This window comes from Triturus cristatus, chromosome 5_2 (assembly GCF_964204655.1).
Source record: "Triturus cristatus chromosome 5_2, aTriCri1.1, whole genome shotgun sequence".
NCBI lineage: Eukaryota > Metazoa > Chordata > Amphibia > Caudata > Salamandridae > Triturus > Triturus cristatus.
The window spans coordinates 1,079,202,617-1,079,224,134 of NC_140588.1; positions in this window are offsets into that span (position 1 = coordinate 1,079,202,617).

Consider the following 21,518-nt stretch of genomic DNA (forward strand, 5'->3'; position numbering starts at 1 on the left):
GCAGAGCGCCTCACCACGGCCAGAGTGCTGTGTAGCGCCTAGAGAGGCTCTTATTTTCTTCAGAGTCCTACTCCCCCACCCCAGCCCTTCCTGCACCAGAGATGGTGCTGCAGAGCGCCTCACCATGGCCAGATTGCTGTGTAGCGCCTAGAGAGGTTCTTATCTTCCTGAGAGTCCAACTCCCCCACCTCAGCCCTTCCTGCACCAGAGAAGGTGCTGCCCAGCGCCTCACCATGCTCGTGTTGTAGATGGTGAGATCTCGCAGAGTGCTGTGAAAGCGCCTAGAAAGGGGGGGGGGCTGTTATGCTAATGATGATTTCAAGAGTTTATCGCGACAGGAGTTGATTGGAACAATCATTCACATTATCTCACTTCATGAGCATTTCACTGCGCGCTATAAGACCTTGATGGTTAGTTCTTCTAGCTTCCAATCCTGGTTGGGGGGTGCACAAAGGGTCCCTGTGTACGAGCCTGCCCGCGGCCCAGCTCTGCCCTTCTTTAGGTCTCGGGACCATCCGGTCTGCCGAAGGCAGAACCGGAAGTCGAGAGATTTTTTTTGATAAACAAGTTTTTATTGTTCTTTTTTGCAACAAAAACAGTGAGCCTTTCAGACCAACAATATACATTCGTCCCATCTGGGAATCATTACCCCTCTCAGCCCCCCCCCCGTACCACCCCGCCCCCCACCCCGCCCCACCAGATCACATTACATTTCCTAACCATTTCCCCCACACCCTACGGTATTTTTTGTGGCAGCCCCGAGCTTGGTAGAGAGACCGCTCCTGCGCCGCACACCAGTCCACTCCCGCGCTCCACCTGGTCAGACTGGGCGGCTGCGGCTGTTTCCAGGCTGCCGCAATGTCCCGCTTTGCCACCATTAGCGCTGTCATAAGGAACAGTTTTTCAGCGCGGGAGCCGTCTAGTCCATCAGTGATACCCAAGAGGATGTGCTTGGGGTCGTGCGGCACCTCCCACCCCAGGACATCCGTCAAGTCAGTTTCAATGCTACGCCAGTACCCCTCCAGTTCCGGGCATGACCATACCATATGGATGAAGTCGGCCGGGTCAAATCCACAGCGAGGGCAGGCTGCGTCGGTGGAGAGACCCGCACGGCGCATGCGCGCTGGTGTAAGGTATGCCGCATGTAGATAATAGATTTGAATGAGCCTCAGCTTGGCGGAGGCAGTCACCAGCCTGGGGGCCATAAGGGCGTCCCGCCAGTCGATCTCGTCCAAGGGACCCACCCATTCCTCCCATCGCTCCTTCAGACCCTCCTGGGGCACAGGGGTATTGTTAACAAGGGAACGATATATTCTGGATATGCCTCCCTTTCCTAGGTTACCCATCAGAACCTGAGCCTCCGGGGGGCTATGGTCCGGCAGCCGGATGTCAAGCGGGGTGTGTACCCGTATGGCGTGTCGCAATTGGAGGTATCTATAGAATTGGGATGAGTGGAGAGAAAAGCGCGCCCGCAGTTCAGAGTAGGAGCACATGCGCCCCCCTCGCCACACGTCCCCCAGCTGGGAGATACCGAGCAGATCCCACGATCCGAAGCCCTCCAGCCCCACAACCTCCCGCAACCATGTCCCATGCCAGAGAGGGGTGGCGCGCGTCAATGTCCCGGTCCATCCAGTGTGGCGGAGCGCAGCCCGCCAAGCCAGGAAGACCGCCCTAGTGATGTCGGGGCAGGAGGTGGGAACCGGGGCGCCGTACATGCGGTCCTGAACGCTGGAGAGACCCAGGGCTTCCAGTTCCACCCTGTAGGCCGGATCGGACCATCCCCCCCCAAACCAGTCGTGGATGACCAGAAGCCGGGTGGCCAGGTAATAAAGGTAGAGGTTGGTCATACCAAGCCCCCCATCAAAGGTGGGGAGGCGGCAGATCGGCAGGGCCAACCTCGGCCGTCCACCACCCCAGAGGAACCTGGTGGCCATCCCGTCCAACTCGCGAAACCACGACCTCGGAAAGGACACCGGGGTGTTCTGCAATACATACAAAAACCGAGGGAGGATCATCATTTTGTAGAGCGCCACGCGCCCCAGCGGGTTCAGCGGGAGCGAGTGCCACCGGGTGAGGTCCGCTTTGGCTTTTTTGACCAAAGGGGCCACGTTGAGTGCCCAGCTCAATTCCGGGAGGAGGGAAACCCAGATGCCCAGGTATTTGAAAGACAGTCGGCGGAGGGGAATCGTAGTCTGCCAATCGAAGCATTCGCGGGAGGGGTGGAGAGGCACGAGGACCGACTTGTGCGAGTTGAGGCAGAGGCCAGAGGCGCGGGCAAAGCGGCCCAAAATGTGGAGAGCCCGAGGACCCGAGCGCGCTGGGTCACCAAGGTACAGCAGGACATCGTCCGCGTAGAGGGCGATCCTGTCCTCCTCGAGGCCCGGCCACTCCCATCCCCGAATGAGAGGATCCGCTCTGATGAGGGCGGCAAGGGGCTCCATTGCGAGCGCGAAAAGGAGGGGTGAGAGCGGGCACTCCTGCCGCGTGCCCCGGCCGATCCGGAACGTTCCTGACAGCGCCCCATTAACCAACACTCTGGCGCGAGGGCGCGCGTACAGAACCCGCACCATCCCAACAAACTTGGGACCAAAACCCACATGAGCCAAGACGTCGAACAAGTAAGGCCACCCCACCGAGTCGAAGGCTTTCTCGAAGTCGGCCAGCAGGAGAGTGAGGTATGGAGATAGACGGTGGCGGTGCGCCAGAGCCACATGGAGGCGGCGGAGGCAATGGCGAGTGCCTCGATCCGGCATGAAGCCGCATTGGTCTGGGTGCACTAAACGCGACAGGAGGGGCCGGAGCCGCTGGGCAAGGACCGCGGCATATAGTTTGATATCGGTATTGATCAGAGAGATCGGCCGGTAGGCCGACCTGTCACTGGGCGGCGGAATGGATTTAGGCAGGACCACAATCGTGGCAATGTCGGCCTCCGGAGGGAAGGAGCCTCTCTCGACCGCCTCCGCGTACAGGGCACCCAGCCGTGGAACCAAGTGCTCCTTGTAGGTGGCATAAAACTCCTGCGGGAACCCGTCCGGGCCGGGGGTCTTCCCTGCGGACGTGCGCCCTATCGCATCTCCGATCTCCGCAGGGGAGATGGGAGCCTCCAGGCTCTCCCAATCACTCGGCCCCAGCCGGGGAAGGCTGAGGGCACCAGCGGCGAGCAAGGAAGCCAAAGACAGATCCGATGCCCGTGCCCGGTAGAGTTGCGAGTAATACTGAGCGAAAGCGTCCGCTATAGCCACGGATGAAGACTGAAGCGCGCCACTCGAGTCGGTCACCGCCGGGATGATGCGCGATGCCCTGGGGTAAGTGGCCAGCCGGTGCAGAAGTGCCCCGTTTTTGTCGCCCCAGCCGTATACCCGCGCCACCGAGGATTGCCAAAGAAGCTTAGCTGCGTCAAGCGACCGCTGACGAATCTCTTCGCGTAGGAGCCGTAGTTGCCGGGTCTCGGCCGGGTCGCCAGAGTCAGAGACGGTTTGCTCCAGGCGCAGCGCCTGAGCCTCACAGGCCGTGAGCTGCTGCAGCTGCGTCAGGCGGTGTTTCATCACCTGTGCCTTAGCGACCCCCCTAACCGTGGCCTTACAAGCTTCCCAGAGGGTGCCCGCCGAGGAGACCGACCCGTCGTTGTCGCCAAAATAAAGTGCCAGCGCGGTCCCCACTTCCTTACGGAGCGCCTTGTCTTGCAGGAACCATGCATTAAAACGCCACAATTGGCGAGCACCGTGAGGCGGGGGGCCCAAACCCAGCAAAAGCGGAGAATGGTCGGATATCCCCCGGGGAAGGATGCGGACGTCTTGGATACCCAGACAGTCGGCCGAGGGGACAAAGATCGCGTCAATGCGTGCCTGAGTGTGGTGGGCGGCCGAGGTGTGGGTATATTGTCGCGTGCGTGGGTGCCAGAGCCGCCACACGTCACAGAGGCCCTGTGCCTCTGCCCACCCGGCCAGCTGCTTCGCCCGCGCCGCGCGGGAGTCCGAGACCGGACCCGAAGAGTCGAGGTGCGGGGCCGAGACGGCGTTAAAGTCTCCTCCGAGAACAACAGTACCAGGTGGAAAAGCAGCTAGCCAGGACGCGGTCAGGGATAAGGCCGAGGACAGCCCCGTGGACGGCACGTAAAGTGACAGGAGGCTGAGTGGCCGGCCCTCGAGCGTGCCGCTAATCGCAACCCCCCTCCCCTGGGAGTCATGGACCACTCGGGCCAGCACAAAAGGGAAGGAACGGCGCAGGAGGACCGCAACTCCCCGCGACCCGCGCGAGAACCCGGAGTGCCACACCCGGTCGAAGCCGAAGCGCGCCAGAAAGGGACAGTTCTCACCAAGGAGGTGGGTTTCTTGAAGCAGGAGCACGTCCGCACCCGCGCGCTGGGCGTATTTAAGGACAGCAGTGCGCTTAAGCCGGTCCAGCAGGCCGTTCACATTCCAGGACAGGATGCGCACTTGGGCTTTGGGGGTTAAATCAGCCATGGCAGCAGTGGGAATGGAGCGCGCCGGGGAGAGGGCAGGCGGGGGGCACCGGGTGGACACCCTTGAACCCAGGCGTCAGCAGAGGGGGCACGGAGCGTGTGGGCCCCTGAAGGACCATGGAGCCCCCACCGGGGGAAGCGAGCGGACGGTGACGGAGGGTGAGCGGCAGTAGAGCGCGCAAATGGAGCTGAGTGAAGGGATACGACGCCTCGCGCCGCGCAGCGCTGTGTGAAAGGCTCAATAAGTAACAGTGCAAACGCAAACAAAACAGTCTCGTGAAGAGAAACCCCAAACGAACCCCCAACCCCAACCCCCCACCCCCCACCCTACACTTCAAAACCAGAAGCATCTGTCGCCCGAACAGAACCAACAGTCACAAGACCCCAAGCTCAGGTGCTCGGGTATGAAGAGCGTAGTGGACCCCTCCTGAAGTACGGATTACAATGTGCGGACCTGGGCTGGCACTGGGGAGCACAAGAATGTGGAGCCCCCCACCCCCGCCCTCGGGCAAGGCTGTTACCTTCCCCGCAACTACAAGAGACAAAGAAAGAAGTCAGATAGCGGGACTGCGAGAAAGGTCTGATGAGTCAATGTGCGTGTTGAGGGGGGCCGGAGATCCGGTCGGCCCAGGTGATGCTCGGCCCCGGGATCCCCCGGCCGCCCGGGAGGAGGCTTCAGAAGAGGCGGAGGAGTCTCTCATCGGTCTGCCAGAGGCGCTCACAGATCGGGCCTTGAGGACTGTGGCACCTCGCCGCTGCCGGGAGCGTGTGCGCTTCCCGCGCCGCGGCCGCTGGGACCCAGCCACAACGGGGCACCCGGGCCTTGCAGCGGGCGGCCCCCCGCCCGGCTGCCGCAGAGGCCGCTCCTCGGTAATCCATGTCCAGGCCGCCCTGGGGGTATCAAAGAACAGCGTCTTACCCTGATAGACAAGTCGGAGGCGGGCCGGGAACTGGAGCTGGTACTGAAGGCCCAGGGAGCGCAGCTGCTGCTTCACCTCCGTGTATGAACGGCGCTGCTCCTGGACCTCCCGGGTGTAGTCTGGGAAAATCATAATGGTGTGATTGTCGTAGGCCAGTTTGCCGCTCACCCGAGCCTCCCGCAGAATGGCATCTCTGTCCCTGAAGTTAAGGATCCGAAGAATGAAGGGGCGCGGGGGGGCCCCTACCGGAGGCTTGGACGCCAGCGACCGGTGCGCCCTCTCCACCACGAACCAGGTTGACAAGCTGCCCGCCGGCATCCAGGATTTAAACCAGGCCTCCAGGAAGTCGTCAGCCCGGCCCGACTCGACCCCCTCCGGGAAGCCCACCAAGCGAAGGTTATTGCGGCGGGCGCGATTTTCGGCATCCTCCGCCCGCCTGTGTAGTTCTTTGGAGTGGGTCGTGAGCTCCCGGACCTGGTCTTGTAATTGATGGATGTCGTCCTCCGTCGCGGAGATCCGCGATTCGGCCTCCGTGATGCGGGCCGTGGCGTTGCGGAGATCCTGCCTCAGGAGCGCAACATCTATCTTCACCTCTCCCACCATCCCCTCCAACGAGGTGCGAGAGGCATCGATCGCGTGTAGGATGGTGGCCAAGTCTTTGTTGGGGGCGGGCGCCTCCCCTCCGCCGGCACCCGGGGGGTCCGGTGTCGCGAAGCGGTCAATCTTCGTTTGGTGGGATGCCGCCAGCTGCTTAGAGCCTTTGTCCTTGCCCATGATGGAGCAACGCGTCGCGCCCTCCGAGGCCGGGGCCGGGCCAGCACCGCTCCACGTCCCGTGCCGCGGGCAGTCCCAGAAGGAGGCCCCCGGGCAAGCCGCGACACTCGGGCCGCACCAACGCCGTCCACGGCCTCAATCTGCAGGGCCAGTCCAGCAGCTCGGAGCACCGCTACTGCCCCCGCTCCCAGGATGCAGAGGTCACGGGGTGCCCCCCTCCAGCCCACCGCAGCCCCGTGGGCCACCTCGCCAGTCGGGGGGGACAAGGAGCAATGGGCAGAGGGGCCCCCTCGGCAGCAGCCTCCCAGCAGGCGGCACCAGGCGGAACCAGTTCGACGTCGCCCCCCCCGTCAGGTCGCCGCTGCGGCACCAGAGCGCGCTGTGCGGGGGCCTTCCACAAGATCCAGGGGGGGGCCGAGCCTCCACGGGGGTCCTCGCCAGCAGCAATCACCACCATACGCTCAGGGGGGGCCGTAGGGGGCGGAGGAGGACAGTCCTCAGGAGGATGCACCGGTTCCCAGGCCAGGGCGCGACAGTCTGGTGGGTGGCGGCAGTCACCGATCCGGGCCCAGCCCCACGAGCTCTCACCACTACTCGGGCCGATCCGCCCGCCGATCAGGGCCCCGCGGCCGGGGAAGGTCCAGGGAGGCGCTCGGGATCTATCGCCCCCCCCCCGACTCACCCGCGATGTGTCGCAGACCGGCGTGCCTCTCCACGGACTTCTCTCGCGTCCGGACAGCTGCCAGCAGACAGAGGCCTGCGCCCCTCGTGGAGCGCCGCGGGCGCTGGTAGCAGGCGCCGCCGGCCGAGGAACCGGCCGAGTGCGCACCTTCACCGCGGTGACTCTGGCAGGCGGCAAAGCTCAGTCCCCAAGGCTCAGGGGCAGCCAAAAGTCGCAGCGAGGGTAGGGCTACAACTCCGCAGCAAGTGGCAGGAGGCGGAGTGCAGCCAGGACAGCAGCAACGGAGGAAGAACGGATGTGAGGGGTCAGGTAGCACGGAGCTCTACCTCGGCGCGGCCATCTTGGCTAGCGCCACCTAGCGCCCCATCGAGAGATTTAATGACTTGGAGAAGAGGGGCTTGAACCCGCCCCTCTTCTCCCCTGTTCTCCATTGGCTGGCCTCTTGAATGCTGGCCAGCCATTGGAGAAGAGGTCAGTCATTCAGATTAGGCCCCGTCCTTTTCGGATGGGGGGGGGCGTATTTTTTGCAAGAAGTCTCATTCTCTCCTCCAGCCAATGGCTGGAGGAGAGAAAAGACAAACACGCCCCCGAATCCGAAAATGCCGCTGCCTTTCTCCGAGGCATTTCTGCTCTGCCTCGGAGAAAGGCGGTGGTGTCTTCCGGTGCCCTCGGCTTGTTAGGTGAAAAGCGTGGGGTGGGACTCTCAGGTCAGTGGCCACGTTACAAACATGCAAGCACTGAACACGGCAAGATATGAGCACCTTCCAAATCTCGACGTCGAGTTTTATTTAAAAAAGGAACACGCGGCGATAATCACAAGCCCGGTTTGTTGGAACAGCCCGGAAGGAGCAGCCGCACAGCAGCGAGGGGAATATCCCAGGCGCGTAGCTAGGGGGGGGCGGTGGGGGCGGTCCGCCCCAGGCGGCACTATTTTTAGGGCGGCAGCCGCGGCACTTGTTGCCCGTTACGGCGGCCTTTATAATTTATTTGGGGACACTGACACTACTGTTACAGTAGTGTCAGTCAGTGTCCCCAAATAAATTATAAAGGCCGCCGCAACGCGCGCGCGCGGCCCTGTTTGAAATGTTAGCGCATGCGCACCGCCCGCCACCACCTAGCATAGGCCCGTGACGTCGCAGGACACGAGCTTCTGCAAGGTTGACAGCAATCCGGGCGGAGGTGGTGGCAGGCCGACGGAGCTGCAGGCAGAGAGAAGATAGATAGATACAATACAAATCTGCGAGTCTAGGCTCGAAGCAGTTAATTGTTCGGGGACCGTGGACTACAGCCAGGCAGGGCAGAGACCAGAGGACCCTCCACGGCACTTTTTGAGAACGCCGGGCGGCGGCGCAAGTAAGTGATTTTAGATGAAGGGGAGAGGATGTGGTCCCTCGGCCGGCCTAAACAGCCGCCTTTGGTGCTGGAAACGAGAGTTCGAGCCTCGAGGTCACCACACCAGGTGCTGGCTTCCTGGCGGCACTGTGTTTGAAAGTTTTATTATGCTTTTGAAGCACCTGCTGCAGCGTCTCTCCCCCCCCCCCCTCCCCATTCCCCCCAATTACCAGGCCTTACATAAATGTCACCGTGTGATTAATTACCATCCTGGCGAGAGATCAGCATTTTGTATAGTTGAGGTTTTGATTTAGGTGAAGTTAGTGCAGAGGGTTAATATTCCTGCTGCAAAGAACATGTACCAAGTAGATTACAGAGTGCGTATGATGCAAACAGATCAGCAGGTTACTGCTATCAAAAGAGACATCCTTTTGTTACTTGCAATTTATAACTTAAAGTCCTAATATAGTATAGTGAGCTATTAACTTTCATCCTGGAACTGCATACAGACTGCAGAGTATACATTATTATAACATTAATTAATGTTGCAAAAAGGGTTAATTTGGCTTGAAATCGATTCTTATTATTAAAGAAAACTCCCACCTTCGGAGTTTGTGCTTCTCCACACCAAGCACTCTTAAACTATACTGCCTATCAGTATGGATGACATGTGACTCCTACACTTTTAGTCCTTTGGCTTATGTAACATTGCCTATACACTGATTTACACGCGTATGATTGATTGTCTCTGTGTAATGTTTGTGTGATGCAAAGTGCTCGGACACCCTACACTGGTATGAGTGGCGCTATAACTAATTCAGTGCATCTGAGAGAGTGTGGTTATGGAGACTTGGTCACTGTTAAAGGGTGCTAGCGAGAGATACCTGTGGTGGTGGAGGTGGTCATTGGGGGGGCGCCAACAAACGTCGCACAGGGCGCCACCAGCACTTAAGCCGGCCCTGGCTCTAATACCTTCGGGTCGAGTTTGCGCTATATAAATATGCAAAAAAAAAAAATGTCAAAGTACACAAGTTTTGTGAGTTCTGCTATAAGCACAGTTGCTCCAATGTGCTTCCGTGTTCACACTCCACTGAGTGGGGGTGAAGGAGGGTGTGTTTGTGATATGTTTATAGCTTCTTTAGTTTCTTGAATTAAACTTGCCATGGGTTTATGGTGAGCCTGTGTGTCAGTGTTCAGCTGTGATATCTAGCAACCATATGCATGACGTTACACATTCTGCAGTAAACATGTGGTAGGTGCATAACATCTTGAAATAGTTTTTCACGTGTGATGCACTGGACAGTCCATGAACTGATTGGCTACAGACCGCCACTGTTTCACAGCCTAGCTAATGCATGCAGTAGATGACCCGAGGCCTGGTGATTGCGTGCGAGTGAGCAGGTGATTGTGTGCGAGCAGGTGATTGCTTGGAAGTGAGATCACAGAGAGCCATCACTGGGTCTGATCTGTGGAAGTTCTGCATGCTTTCACAGATACACAGCACCAAGTGACAATGGCTGTCTCTTCAAAGCACCAGCCATAGTCTGTGCCTACCTGCTCCACAGGGTTGTACGTGATTTCATAGAAAAACGGTTAAATGCCACATAAACTGACTGTTGGAAACTTTCGGGATGAACTGCATTTACCATTTCATAGAAACCGATGAATAGATTTAGCATGCTTATTGTTTAAGGTGTAAATCAAACCCTTCAGGATGTCATGATTGCAAAAAAAATCACAATATCAACACTTTTGTAAAAATGCCTCGCATTTTACAAAAGTGCCTGTGAAATTTTGATAATGCTTAAACTTTTGCCCTCCCACCGCCCACTCGTGAGGTTGGATCACTGCATTTCTAAAATGTTTTAGTGGCGCAGGCCCTGCGTCTTCTGCAGCAAAGCAACTCTTTCTCTCCTCTTCAGCGCGAATATCCAAAATCAGCCTTACCCCAGCTAATTTAGCAGCAGAAGTAGGCTCCAGCCCCTGAAGGTGGGGCTAATATGTGCGTTCTCTCTCTTTAGTAATATAAAACCTGCGGGACTGTGAAACTGAATAGCTCCTCCGCACTTCTTTCTGGACTGATTAGTTATGTTTCAAAATGTGCACACACTGCACTACGATGCCGAAGGAGTGGGTGGAGGAGTGGTAATACGTCAGCAGCCAGCAAGAAGGCCCAGCAAGTTAAGACCTCTAGTTTTACCTGCAGGTCAGAAGTTTGAATCGCAGTAAAGTGGATCTTAGCCTTTCATCCTTTCAAGGTTGATAACCAGAGCACTCTGTGAGTAATTATAGAATATGTTATTTAATTTGGAAAAAAATCCAATTTACTTTTATTGTAGTAATGCTTCAGGTGCCAATAACTCTTATTTATTTGAAGTTTTTGAAAAGTGCTCTTACAATTGTCCTTTCTCACATACATTCTCCATGTATCCAAGGCTGACATTCAGTTCTCCAGTGTGCAGCATTGAAGTAACAATTACCATGCAGCACTGTACCCTGCCTTCTCATCACACCTCATTCCACCCTGGCCCACTCCTTCCTGTCCCACCCTATACCACAACTCTACCCTGTCCCATCAAACCAAACCCCCACCATGCCCATCTCACCCCTTTCCCTCACATCTCATTTCTTCCCTCACATCTCACCCCACCCCATCCCATTTGCATCAAATCCTACCTCACCATCTTCTCAATCCATCCCATCTGAACGCTACAAGATCAAACCCCAACCCCACCTACCCTCTCCTCATCTCATCACATCACCTCGCATCATAGCCCATCCCAAAGACCACCCCATCCCTTTTACTTTCTCATCCCCTATCCCATTGCATTCCATCCCACCACTCTCCCATCTCTTTCCATCCACTTACATTCCATCCATTACACTTCAGTCACCATTGCATCTCCCTTCCCCACCCTCCCTTTTCCCATTTCATCCCATCTTCTCACGCCCCATCTCACTCACCTGATTCCAGGGGCGTAGCTAAGAGGGGGGCGGTCCGCCCCAGGCGGCACTATTTTTGGGGTGGCGGTCGCGCAGCACTGGTGGCCCGTTGCGGCGGCCTTTATAATTTATTTGGGGAATCTGACACTACTGTTACAGTAGTGTCAGTGTCCCCAAATAAATTATAAAGGCCACTGCAATGGGCCACCAGTGCCACGCGCGCGGCCCTGTTTGAAGTACGAGCGCTTGCGCACTGCCACCTGCTGCTTGCAACTGCTGCCTGCAGCGTACGCACGCCGCCACCACCACCTAGCATAGGCCCGTGACGTCGCACGAGCTTCTGCAAGGTTGACTGCACGCTGGGCGGAGGCGTCCGGGTTCATTGTGCGCGCCGCCTGGGGTCTGGTCCGGGTCGGGACACAAAATAGTGCTTTCGCTTCCTGTGGACGGCACTGTGCAGAGGAGCTTGGGGTGCCTAGGCTTGGGGTCTCCTGGTGCTTGCGAGGACGAGGCAATTAAACCTGGAGCACTGTTTGTGGAATGTAGCGTGAGGGGAGCTTCATTCAGGTAAGCCCCGGCGCAGTTCTTGTCTATTAGGTTCCTCTTGTGAGAGAAATGGGGACAGAGACAGGGAATGTTTATCCTTGCACACTTCGTTACTTTTTAATATAATTATGTGAAATGGTGACAGGCTGTGCCCTTACAGCCCTAGATGATGCAGACTTGATACATACAACAGTGTATTCCTGGTGTACCTACATAGAAGTTTGATTCAAACTGTTTGAACGTCAATATTCAAGCTTAATTTGGGAAATTTTCAAAAAAAATAATGGAAACACAATTGTAAGCAGCTAAATATAAAAAAAATTAACAAGGACAGTCATTTTGATTTCTTTTTTTTTTTTTAAGTGGAACGGTCTCTTAAAGCTTCGCTAATTCACACACAGCATAGGGACAGTATGGACAGCTGGTATGCAACGTTTCCAAACACACAGAGCATTGTTTAGCATGTGTAGCAGCAGTTCTGTTATGTTGACCTGCCAGATATGGTTCAGAGATAGCCAATTACTTGGCCTCGGCACTTTATGCAGACATTGTGATTCATCCATCAGAGGTTTTCCAGTAGAGGAACTGAATCACATTAATGTGGGTGGCTGGCTTGGAAGACATTGGTTATCCTCATAGAGCTGTTCTATAAAGGGAGTGGGGGGGGGGAGGAGAGACTCTTGACACTTTCCAGCCTAACCTGTGTTAATGTTGAGTGTGTTTGGGGGTTCTGCATGGTGGTTCACAGTGGAGGTTAGGGCCTTGAATCCTTCCCCCTAATTAGTGTCAGCTATGGTAGTGTTGTTTGAACGTAATGCCATGTGCCCTTCTAAATGACACAGGTGGTTGATGCAAGAGTCATTCTAGTGCAATATTTGTGGATTTTATGTTTCTCCTTTGGTATGCATTGTTCCTCATCTAGGTTCAAATTCAAACATTCCACCCTAGGTTCTTATTTGCCTGCATCCTTGTAGTTGGAACTGGCCTGTCTCTTGCTTTCAATGTTTCTGTTGTCTTGTTCTAGCCTTCCATTTCTACTCTGCCTGATGTTTCCCAGCCTAAAGCTGCTCAATATTAAGGTCTCTCTGTCTCCAAGGCCTATCTATTGCGTCTCCCGGTTCCTTTGTTTTACCTGTCCCACTAAAGTATGAGAGGCTCTCTTTCTCCAAACGCCATCCTGAAAGCATTAGTTCCCGAACCCCTCTTGTTCACTGGTTCCCTGTTCCCTAGTTGCTTAGACACCGTGCAGACAGATTGTCAGAAGGACAATCGCCTATTCAGGGATAGCTCAGCTGCTATTAAGGCATAGCTTTGCTCCCTGTAACTTGTTTGGGAATGCTCTGTTGTCTGGTGAGAGTAGCTCTGCTGACAAAAAACTTAAAGGATAGATTTGCTGTTTGTACTGAGTAAGAAATTAACCAGAAGAGCAAGGGATTGATCAGATGAATGGTACTAATCAGCTGCCTTTGACATGTGATGATAGCTGTGGTCACTGTGGCACGTAAGTAGTACTTTTGCTATCTGTGACATATGAGTGATACTTGTACTATAAGCGCTGAGTGTGGAATAAGTCTTCATCTGAGCTAGTGGTGGCTGTGCTGTTAGCGCCAGTTAGACATGTGGGCTATTGCACCTGTCTCTGGGTAAATGTCAGTCTGTACCCTGCCCTTATGTTGATGTCTTCTTGTAATTCTCCTCAGGAAACAGCAGGGATAAACTGACCTCTCTGCTTCCATTCTCTCATTGATACATTTACCTGCGAGCACAGGCAAGCCTTTCTACTCTCTCTTCCTAAATAATGCATTCATCTGTAGAGCCTAGAGTTCTAGAGAGAGTTGAATGTTGTGTGAGCTATTTACCTTAAGCATTTTGGCTTGTGAGAGGAAAGGAACACAAAAGATTGAGATACAAGATACAAGAGAAGAACCTGGTATTCTCTGATCCCAGGGCACCAGGGCCTAGGTTACGAGAGCTCCAGTTGTGATTGCAGGTTGCCAGTGTGATTGCTCCAGTTAGTCAGCAGTTGTCTAGGCGCATCCAGGTCTGTGTCCACTAAGGTTATGAACCTTTTGAAATGCGTAAGGGATCTGATGAAGGGCTTTATTCCTGGATGTCTGTGAGTAGAGCGATACCAGTAGTAGCAAGCTACCACTGTCCAATGATTGAGCCGTGGACATTTTGAAACACACATGCGTAAAAGCACACATAACTTACTTCATATTCGGACTTCTTTTAAGTGGTTATTTTTCTCCAGACCTTGGTTCTGCCATGCCTACATTCGGGTCTGGGAGGCAGCTGAAGACGTGTGTTACAGGGACGTGTGTTACACAGCCTTGGCGTTCCATACTAGACACGTTATTATGATTTTACTGTTTTTGCAGACTTTTAACACTGTTGGTTACCATGAAAGTAATGTGAAAACAAAATTGCAGAAAAATGTAATGTTTCTTGTTTCTTCTGATTATTCACGGAGTCCCTGGATAGGGTTGAACATATTCCCATGGCCCCCACAGCTGTGTTTAAGGATTGTGATGACAATGTGTCTCCACTCCCTATATTTTAGCTTTGGGCCCCCTGAGTAGGCTGTGCACCATGTGTGTGCTGAGGTTGCTCTTAAGGAGAGATGCACTATTACAAGCTGGCTTTGGGTCCCAGGGAGTTGGTTGCTGCTGCTTAGAAGTAATGACAGGGCGTGATCCCTGGTTGTTGCCATTGGGCCACCAGAGCGGGCTTTGTATCTGGTCTGTGTTGGCAAGGTTGTGGAGCTGACTGACCCCTTTGTGCTGAGTTTAGTTCTAAGGGCACACAGTGAGTCATTCCCTGTGAATAATTAATTTGCTGTTTTTGAAAGATAAAGAATTACAGGCTTCGACACTGTTAAGTTGGCTCTGGGTCCTCAGAGCACATCACGTTTGTGCACGTCCCCACTGCTTTAATGGGGGGGACCATGATGTTTGGTCATTTATTGTCAGCTGTAAATGACGGATCCCCGAACAGTGTCATGTATGTGCATGTTTACATTGTGCTGAGGTGATTACCAGGTAATCGTTCACGCAGCTTTCTGATAGATGTCGCATGTGGTTTTTCTGAGTCCCCAGATAGATCATGCAGTCTGTGTGTCCTCCTTTGTACTGCCGGTCACTGGTGTATTCAACTGTGTAGCCCTGGACGGTGTCATGTATGTGCATGTAACTTGCATGATCGAGGTAACTATTAGCGGCGATGCTACGTGTCTCTCGGACCTCTTTCAAGTGCGTGCTGTCCTTTCTCCCCCCCCAACCCCCCCCCCCGCACCGGGGCGGCAATCTGAGGGATAGCCCCGGGCGCCACAAGGTCTAGCTACGCCACTGGAATATCCGTAATGGGTTTATTACGCGTCTATCCGCAGAGTGTTTAAACAATATTGGCTCTCTCCACACGTGCTGATTCCACGTCTCAGCGGGACCCCGTATTTGCATAAATATAATGTGTGCGTTTATCCAACATGAGCATCCTTTAAAGGCGTCTTCGATGCACTTTAAATGAGTCCCATAGTCTGGGGAAAAAACTAACGTACATGCAACAGCGTATGTTTGAGTATCACCCGGCGGCCGCGCTGAAATGCGTATTCGGAACACACTGGATTTCGAACAGTTCGAGAAGGGTGCTTTTAGCAGAAACGTTTTGGAAAGGGAAACTGCTGCAAACACTACATTTCTGTTTTTTTGGAGCGCTATGGCCCCTGCGTTTCTAGCGATCAAAACAACGCTTTTCTCTGTAGCTTGCAGGAAGGCTTTTTAGTGCCGCCCCTCCCCCAAAATAAAAACTCATCTTTAAAAAAAAAACATTTTTTCTGTTCCTCCATTTAAAAAACTGACTGAGCGCTTTTCCATTTTGGAAACTCGAAATGGAGGGAAACCAGAACAATGTGCTTCGATGATTAGCCCAGAGAGTTGAAGCAATTGAGGGGAGAGGCTCCCGTGGAAGTCGCGTCTTCGTTAATGTGTAGGTGGGGGTGCGCCCTCGGTTCACCTTGAAGCCTGGCCAGAAGCAGGTGCATTTTTTACCAGTATTCTTCAGGCACGGGCACCGATCTGTTTACATCTTCATGGTGTATGTCCACTTTGTAAATTAAGTCATTTGTAAAGGAGAGGCGCCGCTCTTAGATATAATACAACCCTTTGCCAGAGGGGAAACCCTCCACTTGACCTCAGCAAGGTTTGTAAACACAGACTGGCGGATACTTGAATAAACGCGCGGCAACTTGTATTTAAATACAAGCAGTCTCCCTTTTCGCTCTTTCTTCTCGGCCCGAGGAGATGTAAAAACATAAATAAATATAATAAAAGATAGTCGACCCGCAGATAAAAACGGAAGCTCTCGAGGCGCTCAGTGAACTTCGGTTTTTCCTCATTCTGACAAAGTTACTACTGCGTGAAATATAAGCTTCCTTCATATAAAATTCATAACAGACTCTGGCCAGTGGAAGCAGCCGTCTGTATTATTCATGTCAATTTATGAAGAGCGACAGACTTCTTGTTTTTTACAGTTCCAAATTCGCACAGATTCGGGCCAAAAACTCAGACATTAATACAATCGCTGCGAAAGGGATATTGCTATAAACTCAATCCTGTTTTTAGGGTGCAGGTTTTCACTCTCTTGCAATTAATTTAGATAAAAAGAATCATTCGATGAAATGCTCTGTCGTTTGAAAATCAAGTTCATATTCCCACTTAAATATACATGTTAGCACTACTATGGATAACAAACTGTTCGATTTCATTTTGCCCTCTCTATAACCAACATAAAATATATTTTTTCAGGACAGCATCTCACTCAGCATTCTTCTCTCTCGACCGACCCCTGTAAAAACTCTAGAAGCGCGAAATTGATAAATGTGAATTTGTTTTCAAGTCTTCAACGTGTCGTTTCATCGTGCGCGCATTCAAGCCAGAGAGGCGACTTCGTTTACATGTTTTTATTGTTGTAAACATTAAAATTGTCTTTCTTTTAAAGAAAGAATTGTGGGGGGGGGGGGGGGGGGGGGGGTTGGTCCGCGACTCTAGTTTGTCATACACCATAGAAAACAAGCATTTACAATGCAATGGTCTCGGCATTGGTAAAGTTAGAGCTATTGGCATTGCTCATGACATTATTTTTATTTGTGTTTTTGTTTTTAAAACATTTAAAGAAACGGCATTGTCATGAGCAATGCCAATAGCTCTAACTTTAACAATGCCGAGACCGTTGCATTGTAAATGCTTGTTTTTGTCATGTGAAGACCTGTGGTCTCAGCGCTCTCCCAGCCTAAGTCCATCCTCTGAGCCTGTCCTGGAACCGGAAACTGGCCTGTTTGTGAAGCCCGTGGAAGCAGGTGGTGACACCCCGCATGTCCTTAACTTGGCCATTATTTCTAGAAAGACTTCTCGTTTCAGCTTCATTGAACATGTATTAGGGGCATCTATTTCACTCAGTGCACTGATGCTGTCACTCAAAGAACTGAGCTCAGAACATCACCCTTTGGCAGGGCTTTAAGTGGGATAAAAAAAACTGGGGGCCTCTAAAAGGGGCGTGGCTGATACAATTAAGGGCGTGGCTTAAAACATTTTATGCTAAAAATATGTGCTCAGTATAATGTTCTGCCTGACTGGTATTTTGCTGCGTCTGTTATTGCCTACACATATATAATACAACAAGTAACATTACACCTACAACAAGCCAGGACCATTGGCTTTGTCGAAGGTTGTTAGTTGGAAAAGATAAACATACTACATGCACACATGCAACTATGGCTTCGTTGTATACAATATTAAAAATGCTTTAGTTCTTGCGTGAGCGGTTGTAGCGTAATGGCTAGAGCTGCCAACTATGGAGCTGAGGAGGCAGGTTTGAGTCTTAGCGATGGCTCAGCATTCTTTGTTTCGCGGCAAATCCCTTAATCGCCTCTGCTCGCCAACAAATACATGAAGATGCCCTTGTTGGTGCTCATGTAAAATGCACTTCCGGTTTAGCACTACAGAACTGCAAAAAAAGAAAAGTTACATCAAAAACAGTGAACGGCTGCAGAGTTAAGAGTTTTTTTCCACTCTAAGGGGGTCATTATGATAGCGGGCGGATCGCCACCGCCCGTATGGCGGTGGCGGTCCGCCTGCTAATACCTACCGCCCGCATGACTTTTCCCCCGCCACATTACGATGGCGGGGGGACCCTGGCAGATGGGAAGACCGTCCGCCGGTTTTCCGCCAGTAGCCAATCGGTCTGATTGCCTACCGGGCGGAAAAGCCCAGTAATATGGTCATTGTGGTAAACTGCCTTTCCATGGCGGAGACTCCGCCATGGAAAGGCAGGCAGTTTTGTCTTTGGGGGCGTGTTCGGGGGGGGGGGGGATGCACAGGGGGGGTACCCCCTGCATTGTCATGGACATGGTGGCAGTCACCTTGTGCATGACAATGCACACAGTGCATTCCCAGCATTGTGTCGGGTGGTGCTGTGAGCACCGCCTGCCACAATGCTGGGAATGGAGGATACCACCGCCACGGTGGCATCCTAATTGCACGTGTGGGACCGCCGCACCACTGGCGGCCGGTCCAAGCACCGCCATCCTAATGGGCCCCTAAGAGTGAGGACGAAAAATGGGAACGATAGGGACCCGTCTCCGCACCTGCTTTTGAGAACTGGCGGTGCTGAGCACCGGCAGGACCCGGCCCACTAAAAGCCCTGCCCTTTGGTCTAAAACAGAAGAGAGGAAGAGACACCCCTCTAGCAGGTTGATTCCCAGTCTGTAACCAGGAAGCTTGGGATCATTCCCGTATTCATCAATTGTGTGATCCTGGGCACTTACTTACCTTGCTTCACCGTGCCTCCTCCTCCTACATTTAAGATCTCCCTGTAAAACACCAGTTCAGGGTGTACCCTGAACAAAACTTGTCTTGTTCATGGTTTAATAGGCTTTAATGATGCCCCATCTATAATAACAACCACCCAGGCCACACATGGGTGCACACGAGCGCTGACGCCTCTTTTTCTTCATTAATGGTTTCATCCTCATGGGGGTGGGACGGGAGAGGACCATGAATGTATCTAAGTTCATGTTCTGATCTCGTTACTGCCAATAAAAGCCACTCAATGTAGTGACACCATCTAAAGTGAAGTTTAGTAAATTAACCTTTTTGAATATATTGGCACATTTTTACAAGACATTTTCTGCCTTATTAACGTACTAAATATTTCTATGGCTCGGCTCTTCCTATGGCCCGGAGAGTCGAGCCATGCTCTTGGCCCGGAGAGTCGAGCCCTGCTCTTGGCTCGGAGAGTCAAGTCCTGCTCTTGGCCCGGAGAGTCGAGCCATGCTCTTGGCCCGGAGAGTCGAGCCCTGCTCTTGGCTCGGAGAGTCGAGCCATGCTCTTGGCCCGGAGAGTCGAGCCCTGCTCTTGGCTCTGAGAGTCGAGTCCTGCTCTTAGCCCGGAGAGTCGAGCCATGCTCTTGGCCCGGAGAGTCGAGCCCTGCTCTTGGCTCGGGGAGTCGAGCCATGCTCTTGGCCCGGAGAGTCGAGCCCTGCTCTTGGCTCGGAGAGTCGAGCCATGCTCTTGGCCTGGAGAGTCGACCCATGCTCTTGGCCCGGAGAGTCGAGCCATGCTCTTGTCCCGGAGAGTCGAGCCCTGCTCTTGGCCCGTAGAGTCGAGCCCTGCTCTTGGCCCGTAGAGTCGAGCCATGCTTTTGGCCCGGAGAGTCGAGCCCTGCTCTTGGCTCGGAGAGTCGAGCCCTGCTCTTGGCCCGGAGAGTCGAGCCCTGCTCTTGGCCCGGAGAGTCGAGCCATACTCTTGGCCCGGAGAGTCGAGCAATGCTCTTGGCCCGGAGAGTCGAGCAATGCTCTTGGCCCGGAGAGTCGAGCCATGCTCTTGGGTCGGATCTCGCTGATTGCGCTGAATCCCATTTGAGACTCCAAGGCGGATTTTCACAATGACGGGCGATAACTATCGCCGATGTCAGTTTACGGCAGAAAAGTTAACACCGCCTGTAGGACCGGGGTCACCAGGCCCTATGGGGGTAACGTGACTCGAGCAGGTAGGCACCCAAAGGCTTACGTGTAAAGTGACCATACAGCACACACATCCACTGAGACAGGAAACGCACGCAATAATTGACACCACACTGTAAGTTTAATAAAACCAATCAGTTTTATCTAGATCAACCTTAGGATCAAAAGCATTTCATTATGAATAGATTGGCAGTTAATGAATACATCAAAACCTGGCATTGAATCAAAGCGCGACACCTGGTGATCCTGGGGAACGTCAGACACAGCGTTTACGCAGAGCGCTGCCCATAGCAATTCAATAGCGCTTCAAAACATGGCAATTAAACATAGCGCTGCAAATAGCAGATCAATAGCGCTTCACATATGGTATTTTAACATAGCACTGCACATAGCAAATTATTAGCGCTTCAAATAGAGCATTTTAACATAGCGCTGCACATAGTAAATTCTTAGCGCTTCAAATATAGCATTTTAACATAGCGCTGCACATAGCAAATCTTAGCGCTTCAAATAGAGCCTTTTAACATAGCACTGCACATAGCAAATTATTAGCGCTTCAAATAGAGCATTTTAACATAGCGCTGCACATAGCAGATCACTAACACTTCAAAACACGGCAATACACTGGAGCCTGGAACATGGCAGTACATAGGCGCATGAAACCTGGCTGGTCATTGAAGCGCTAACTTGTAAATCGCTGAAGCGTTAGACATCCTATCCCTGAAGCGCTAAGCAGTCTAGCTCACTGAAGGGCTAATCCTCACACCACTGGAGCGCTAGCCAGGGTAGATCCCTGAAGCGCTAAACATCACAACCGCCGCATGCGGTGTCAGAGTAGGGAGTCAGAGCATAGCATCGGAGCCTTGAATTAGCTCCTGGAGTTCTCTCTTGGAGTTCTGGTAGTCCAAGGTAAGGGGGGAACAGTTCCCCCTATCTTCCCCCAATAAGCCTCAATAGTGATGGCCGCAGTGGGCCGGTGTCGGGCCCTGTCCGGCGGGCTAGGGGGCCGAATGACGTGTCAGGGGATTTCCCCCTGGGGGAGGGGCGTACTCCAGGCTCTTCGGGGGCCTCCTGCCCTCTTCCCCTGGGGGGTTACCTGGTTCTTCGGCCTCAACGAGGCCCTTGCGCAGCTCGTCCTTTGCTCCTTGACCCCTCGCGGGTCACTCCCGAAGGTCCTCGTTTGGGCGGGGGCTCACGTTCCTCAGAGCCCCTCCCGCCAGCCGTACGAGTCCCCCGGACTCGGTACTTCCTCGGAGGTGGGGGGAGCTCGCGCCCGCAGCCGCCAATGGCAGCGCGGCCTGTGGGGGCGCGGCCCCCTCGGCGAATAGCACAGCGGCGGGGTGGCGTTTGGCAGTCCGCCCCCGTCAGGTGTCTGGAGTCTTTGGCTTCGGGCCTACGCGGCCTCGGCAAGACGTCTCGGCCTAACGAGGCCTTCCCGGGGATTCTGGCAGCCCTCTCCCAGCTACGGCCTGCGTCGCGCGGACGTCTTCGGTCGCTGCGGGGCCCCGGTCTTCCCCGCGGGCCCCCTTGAATGTCAGGGGACAATCTACTCGGCCCCGGGCCACAGCGGTGAGTGCGTTTCAGGACCCCTGACGGGGGTGGCAGAAATTAAGGGCTGGCCCACAGCTCGGGGGGTGGCGATGTGTTCGGCGCCTAGCGCCCCCTTTCTCCCACAGTGACGCCCCAGCTCGGGGCAGGTAGGCTGGGAGGCGGCAGGCCACACGCCAGTGGCAGAACCAGCTAGAGGGGGGCAGGCAGCTGGAATATCACGCTCTCCTTCCGCTGGGACTGCAGTCAGGGTCCCATGAGGCGCTTGCTGGTTCCTGCGCCCTTGGTTGAGGG